The sequence below is a fragment of the Onychomys torridus genome, chromosome 17 (assembly GCF_903995425.1).
Source record: "Onychomys torridus chromosome 17, mOncTor1.1, whole genome shotgun sequence".
Classification (NCBI taxonomy): Eukaryota; Metazoa; Chordata; class Mammalia; order Rodentia; family Cricetidae; genus Onychomys; species Onychomys torridus.
Window position 1 is genome coordinate 22,011,031 of NC_050459.1, and position 7,271 is coordinate 22,018,301.

General features: G+C 43.1%; 1 non-coding gene across 1 annotated transcript; it reads right to left on the bottom strand.

The window, feature by feature from the left end:
- Positions 1-6,885: 6,885 nt before the first annotated feature.
- On the bottom strand, positions 6,886-7,021 carry LOC118569252. The gene has a single exon (XR_004943041.1). It is a non-coding gene; the product is annotated as a U8 small nucleolar RNA (small nucleolar RNA).
- Positions 7,022-7,271: the final 250 nt, after the last annotated feature.

Genomic DNA, 7,271 nt, shown 5'->3' on the forward strand with positions numbered 1-7,271 from the left:
GGATGAAAGCACAAACAAAATGCAGGTGTTGGCAAAGCTAGGCTCTCCTGTAGGCTCCTATGGAGAAATATTCCTAGTCTCTTCCAGCTCTTGATGACCCCAGGTGTACCTTGGCTTACAGCTTCCTAATTCAGATCTCTGCTTCTGTAGCTACAGGACTTTGTAGATGCCTCTACCCCTTTCTCCTCTGTTTCTTCCAAGGAAGGTGGTGATTGGGTTTAGAGTCCTGTCCTCAGACTTGCTGCTCCTGCAGATGTGGGGTCTGACTCAGGCTACTGCATTTTTAAAGCTCTGTGGCTATTCCTGATGCCCATGGCCAGCTTTGTCCATCTGAGGAGAACCCTTTTCTAGAGAGTTGGAGGAAGATTTGCATGTGGCTCATTCCCAGCATGGCTTTGTGATATTATAGACTTGGACATTTCTGGGACAAATGTATCTCTGCAAATTTGTGTATCCTAAACAAAACTGAGAGAGAGATGAAGTTGCTGTGTGGGTTCTGTGTTTCTTATGAAAAAGCCCAGGAAGCACTGGGCTAAATTGTGCAGTGTTCTTGGTGTAGTGACAAGTGACAAGCACCCACTGAACATTCACCAAAATTGAGGCTTTGGCACCTACCAGGCGGTGGTGGCACATGCCTTTAATCTCAGCACTCGGGAGGCAGAGCACACAGAGGTGGATCTCTGGGTGTTCGAAGCCAGCCTGGCCTACCAAGTGAATTCCAGAAAAGGCACAAAGCTACACAGAGAAACTCTGTCTTGAAAAAAAATGAGGCTTTGTTAGGACAAAAACAGATTTAACAAGCAATTAAGACGCTATTTGACAAAAACATCCATTGTCCATCCACAGTCAAATCAAAGCTCAAGTCCAGAACTCTCCCAAGTTGCCTTTCTGGAAGATGTCAAAGTGCCTCACTGGTCCTCTGTTTTTTGAGGGGGAGGAGGATAAACCTAATAATGCAAAGGGATTTGATTGTTCAGGCCTCACTAGACTGTGTATACAACTGAAGAGAATTTTAATCATAGGATTCTAACTGCATCAGGCTTAATCTCAAAGTAGTGCAGAATGTGGCCTTGTTCCCAAGAGTCTGTCACTGTCCCAGGCTTCTCTGCCCATTGATGAACATGGGTACCTTCCTAGTGCCAAAGCTATCCCCTCCATCCCATGACAGCTGGAGAGGACTAGGGATGAGGTGCAGATGGCTATGTAGGTAGGGGACAGAAGGAAGAAAATGGTGCAGTGCCTTGGAAAGACAAAAGCAGAAAGAGAGTCCACCCACCTAGAGTTCTATTCCTAGCAAAACTGTCCTTCATGAGCAAAGGCAGAGTAATCATTTCCAGACAGGGGAAAGCAGGAAATCCACCATCTACAGCAAACCTGTGCTACAACCAGTGGTGAAGAGAGTCAGCCAGCCTCACCAATAGACAAGGTCTAAGTGAGAACATCACTCAAAAACAAGGTAGATGGAACCTGAAGACTAACAGATACCAGAGATTGGGTTGTCCTCTGGCTTTACGTGTACAAATGTGCAAATACGTACATGCATTCTCTCTCTCTGCCTGCCTATCCATCTGTTTGACTTTCTCCCTTCCATTGCCTAGTTCTAAATCTGGGCTTGAGAGAGAAATCTTATTTTCTCATAGAAGGTAGTAGTTTGGAAATGCTCACAGAGTACTTCATGCATGGCGGTGTGTCCTTATTGCAGTGTTCAACTTGACAGCAGGTAGAGTGATGTGGAAGGAGGAATTCCAATTGAGAAAATGCCTGAATAAATGTGGGTACAACAGACAATAATTTTACACCATTTTCTTAATTTTTAATATTGATATGGTAAGGAGAACACAGCCCACTGTGTGCCTGGTCCTGGGGTGTATACAAAGGCAACATGAGCAAGCCAGTAAGCAGCATTCCCTCATTGCCCCTGCTCCAGTTCCTGCCTTGGGTCTCTGCCCTGACTTCCCTGGATGATGGACTACAAGCTGTAAGATGAAATAAACCCTTTTCTCCTAAGTTGCATTTTGGTCACTGTTTTGTCACAGCAATAGAAACCCTAACTAACCCGGCAGTACTCCTGGTGCCCAGGAACTCAGGCAGGTCACTCTCAAATTCAGGATAAAACTGAGTTACATACTGAGATCCTGCGATAACACAAACAGGAAACTTTGGTACTTCTACTTGTTAATTTTTTTTTTAGGGTTTTCATCTGTAAATTATTTGGTTCGTAATTTTTAAGTGATTGCCAAGCTATCTGATGCTGCTCTTTCATGTATTAGAAATCTTAATTTCAGTCTCTCTGCTACCTTCCTTCATCCTCTCCCTCCCTGGACGCTGTTTTATTCTCTTCTAAAGATGGGGTTTTGCATGTTGCTCAGCATGACTTAAGACACTTGGGCTCAAGCATCCCCCTGCCTCAGCCTCCTGAGAAGCTGGAGCTAAATGAAATCCACACCACACCATCTCTGTGCTTCCTGGGGCGGGGGTTAATCTTTCTAGGAAATTTTCACTTCATCTGATTTCTCTAACTTTAACAAACAGTGTTCAAACCTCCCTTCCCAATGCTCTCACTTCTGTAAGAGCAGCACGGACTCCCGTCCTCTTCCGTTCCTGGTTTGACCGTCTCGTTCTTTTCCCTGTTTTCTTACTTTTCCCTTGTATTCCTTGTCAACCGAGTGAAATGTTTGTCAGTTTGGATTTGATGTTTTCAGAACACCAGCTTTTGGCTTCACAGTCCCCTTTGGATTTTAACTCTGTTTTGTGACCATCTCTATTGTAATCCTGTTTCATTTCATTTCTCTGCCCGTTTGGGGTTTCCTGTGTTCTGAAGTAGAGGAGTAAGTTCTTAGTTTGAGACCCGGTTTCCAGTCCGTGTGCTCACAGCTGCACATTCCCTCTGAGCGGCTTTCGCTGCATCCATCAGACTTCACAAGTCACGACTGTGTTTCCCTACAAAGTATTTTTATTTCCCCTGTCATTTTTTTCTTTGCCTCATCAGTTGTACAAGAATGTGTGTTTAATTTCCACATTTTCATGAATTTTCCATCTTCTGTCAGTCATTTCAAATTTCATTCCATTGTGGTGAGAGAGTACAGACTGTACAATGTCCACCCCATCAAATCCATCCCATCTCTTCCCTAGCCTCCACCATGGTCTCACCTGGAGAGTGTTCCATCCACGTTTGGAAGAAGTGTGTTCTACTGCTTAGGCCTAAGATGCCATATGGACACCTGCAGAATCTGGCTGATTTATTGTGCTGTTCTGGGGGATCCCTGCCTTTCTGCCCTGTTGTACCAGATGTTGCTGAAGGTGAAGCATTGGGTTCTCCAGCTGTTTCTGTTGCTTCTGCTCTGTTTGCTGTGTTTACTTTTCAGTGTGTCTCATGTGTTGAGGCTCTGGCATTTGATATATACAGTTTATAGCTGCTGTATGTTCCTGGTGCTCGGGTTGATTCATAGCTGGTAAGTGTTTACTAATGCTTCCACCATTTTTTTTACTTAAAAATTTTAAAATGAATGTTATATTTGAATGTTACTATAAACAGTCTTCGCTACTTTGTATTTAAAAATCTTTTTATTAAACTAAACCTATCTGCATCATTGTAACTAGAGTGTTTCCTCTAGAGAGCACGTAGGTGAATTCAGGTTTGAAATCTAGTTCCTCCACATCTTCCTTCAGCTGGATTATTTGTGTCATCCACACTCAGTGCTGCCATTGATACACTTGGATTCACACTGGTCTTTTTCACTTTGGGTCTTCTCTGTGTCTTCACCCTGTTGCTCCTCTGTGTCTCCATCACTGTGTTGTTCTGTGTTACATGTGTTTTTCCACTGTGAAACTTTAATGCCTTTAACACGTGGCCTTGTGAGGACTTTCCAGACCCTGACCACAGCCTCCATCTTCAAGGTATAGCAAACACCCTGTCACATCCCAGACTGGCACTCCTGTCTCAGGCACAACTTCCTCTGCAGGAAGTCAGCTTGTCAGTCATGCAGTTGGCAATGGAGCTGCTCATTCTGCTGCAAGTGCAGGACAGGTGCTGGGTTTTCGGGGCATTAGATGTCCTTAGGAGGTGGTTGATGAGGGTACTTGGACCTGAGGAATGAGTTACTCTTAGTAAACATCATTCAGTACACAACACTGTAGTTCTCCACAGTGGGACTGTAAGTTTACAAAATCTATATAAAGCGAGCCACATTGTGTTGTTTCCCATCTGAAATAGAAGTCACAGGAAGCTTTGAAGACAGAACCCTGAGAACTCGATTAAAGTGCAACATTCCCTGCCTCAAATAAAAATGATATTTTTTGTTTGAAGAAAACCATCAGGTACAAAAAGTGCAGATGAAAACACTGCAAACACACACCCTGAGAGCAGGAGGTTGGCAGGGAAGGAGGATGGCTGGCATTGCCCTGGAGGCTCCTGTGGGTACTTGACTGCAGTGAGATGAGACAAATAGTGCCAATCTGCTCTCTCACATATAGACGGCAGAGCTTGAGGCTACTGGGGACCTGTCTTCAGAAGGGACTGTGGTCCCCAGTCTCTCCAGCCTTCCTTCTGACAATGTGATTTCTTACTCACATGCATGAGCACAGATGTGTTACGCCTCTTAGCACCTTTGCCGGAGCTTAGACAATGTTAGGTATTAGCTTTGAGTTCTTCCTACCATGAACTAAATAAATTTGCTTTTTTATATAGTCAGGGTGTCTCAGGTATTTAATTGTGATACCCTGTGGTGGTCTCTGCAACCTCTGTGGCCAGCAGAGTGATGATCCATCCATGGGAGGCAAGGAAGCAATTCCGCTCATCACAATTCCGTAGCTGGTGTTGATTCAAACTTTGGGAGTCTGACCCCGATTCGTTTATTTTAGTACTATTTAATAGCACAATTTGTTGAAAACTTATTCTGATGACAATTGACTTAGTCCTGTGTTTGCAACAAAGATTGATAAATCTCTTTGAGGATCACAGTAAGTTAAATACAGATCATACGTGACTACATGGAAACACTTAATAAAGTCTATAATGATAGGTTATAAATACTGATGGAGAACAACAAATTTACAATAAGGTTCTAGGGGTCTAGTGCTAGAAAAGTTTCCGGCCACACAGAATAAAAGTCACCAGACTAGTAAACAAGCCCACTCCCAGCCTCCTGGGTGCCTAACAGTTATACATTCCTTCCTTCAAGGAACGCAGTGTGTTTAACATTGCAGGTTCCCCTAGTGCTTATCTATGAACACAAAGACTCCATGCATCCTACAAACCCTAACTCACTAATGAGGTCATCTTCAGAATCCAGAATTAGGGCTCAGAAATTCCACTCCCCAACAGGACTCAAATGAAAAGAATATCTTTTTATTTTATTTAATTTATTATTTATTTCTCTCTCATATATTACAAACTGACCAAGTCCCCTCCCTATGTCCCCTCTCCCCTAGATCCACTCCTCCTTTCTCTTCCAAAAAGGGCAGGCCTCCCAGGGATATCAACCAAACATGGAATATCAAGTTACAGTAAACCTAGGCACATCCTCTCATATGAAGGCTGGATGAGGCAACCCAACAGGAGGAAAAGGGTCCCCAAAGCAGGCAAAAGTGTCAGAGACAGCTGACAACGTGACAGAGACATGCCTACTACCCCGTTCCCACTGGTAGTGACACCATAGGAATCTCAAGCTACACAACCATAACATATATGCAGAGCATGTAGGTCAGACTCATACAGGCTCCCTGATTGTCGGTTCAGTAAGAAGAAAACATCTGAAAGTTGGTGGTCATCATTCTGAAACTTAGTTCTCCAGCAATGGTGTAGGTGTTTAAGATTGATCTCTTATCTGGGAACAAGTTATGGAGATAACAGTACATTCTAAGACCGTGAGGCTATAAAAGCAAAGAGAATCAAGTTGAACAACTATACAAGATCTGGCTTCCTGGGGGAAGAAATCCACTATGCTAATCCAGTTTACACTGCCCGATCTTAGTGGGCTAGCCTACCATGCCTACATCTTCTGTGTGAAGAGGCGTTAAAAATGCCAGGGAGCTGGAAGGCAGGATTATGGTAGCTTTCTAGCTAAACATTAAATCAGGTCATTTCAAGGCCTTGAGGCTTAAAGTCATGTTTATATAACAATGGCCAAATTGCAAAGATGGAAAGGTCAGGCTGTTTTGTTTACCAGAGCCTTATAGCCACATCCCCAAAACTCACTTGCAAACCCCATTTGCATCCTGCAAGGCATCAAGAGAGCTTGTAGGACATTTAACCAAAGGATTTGGATCTCAAATTAAAATGGGTTGCAAGTTTCCACTTAGTATGAGGTATATAGGAGAAAGGAAATTTAATAGTGAATACCTCAGGTCATTTGAGATGCCTAAAAGCAAATCAAGAAAATTCATGGAAAAGCATATTTTCTCATAGTTTTGTGTGCTACAAAAATGGTGTGTTTAAGAATAGTGGGGATTAGACCCAGAAAGACACGCACTCAATGTGCTCTTCTGCATTGGAGACTTGTTAGCTCCAAATCTTCAGATGTCAGGACATAATCTGGAGTAACTGCAAAAATCAGACAGAGCAGGTTGCAGAGACATCCTTGTTTCCTTGGGTTTCTTTTAGCAGGGTATTTAAAAAAAACTGTTTAATTGATTTTTTTTGTGGATTTCACAGCATGCATCCCAATCCCATTCCTTTCTCTGTCCCTTCATATCTGCCATTTGCCCTTGCAACCCTTCCTCGCCCCTCACAAATAAAAAAAAATAAAAATTAAAAGAAAAGAAAATCTCATCATGGGAGCTGTAGTGTGACACAGTGAGTCACACAGTGTATCCTTTTAGTCCATACATCTTTTAATTTATTTTTTATTTTTTCTTTTTCTTTTTTTTTTTTTTTTTTTTCAGAGAATTAGATAGGAGCAACCAGGATGTTGTCAGGTCCTGGTTACAAGGAAATGCTAATCAGCATATCTTGCAAGCTCCAATCATCATTTTCTATCTGCCCTCTGAGAGGAGGAACTGGTAAGAACTAACCTCCTGATGATAGTTCATACATCTCTACTTGCAAGTGTTCATTGCAAAGAGTCTTTGGTCTGGTTCGAGGATTCTGGTTTCTGCTATACTATCAATGCTGGGCCCTCACTGGGACTCCTCTTGGATATCCTGTTGTTGCCCTGTGTTGTGGAGATCCTGCAGCTTTGGGTCTGCTGGACTGACCCCTTCACATGCTCCAGGAGATCATAGATGGGGTGGATGTTGGGGTGGGTCAACTGATAACCCTGGTTCTGTGCCTG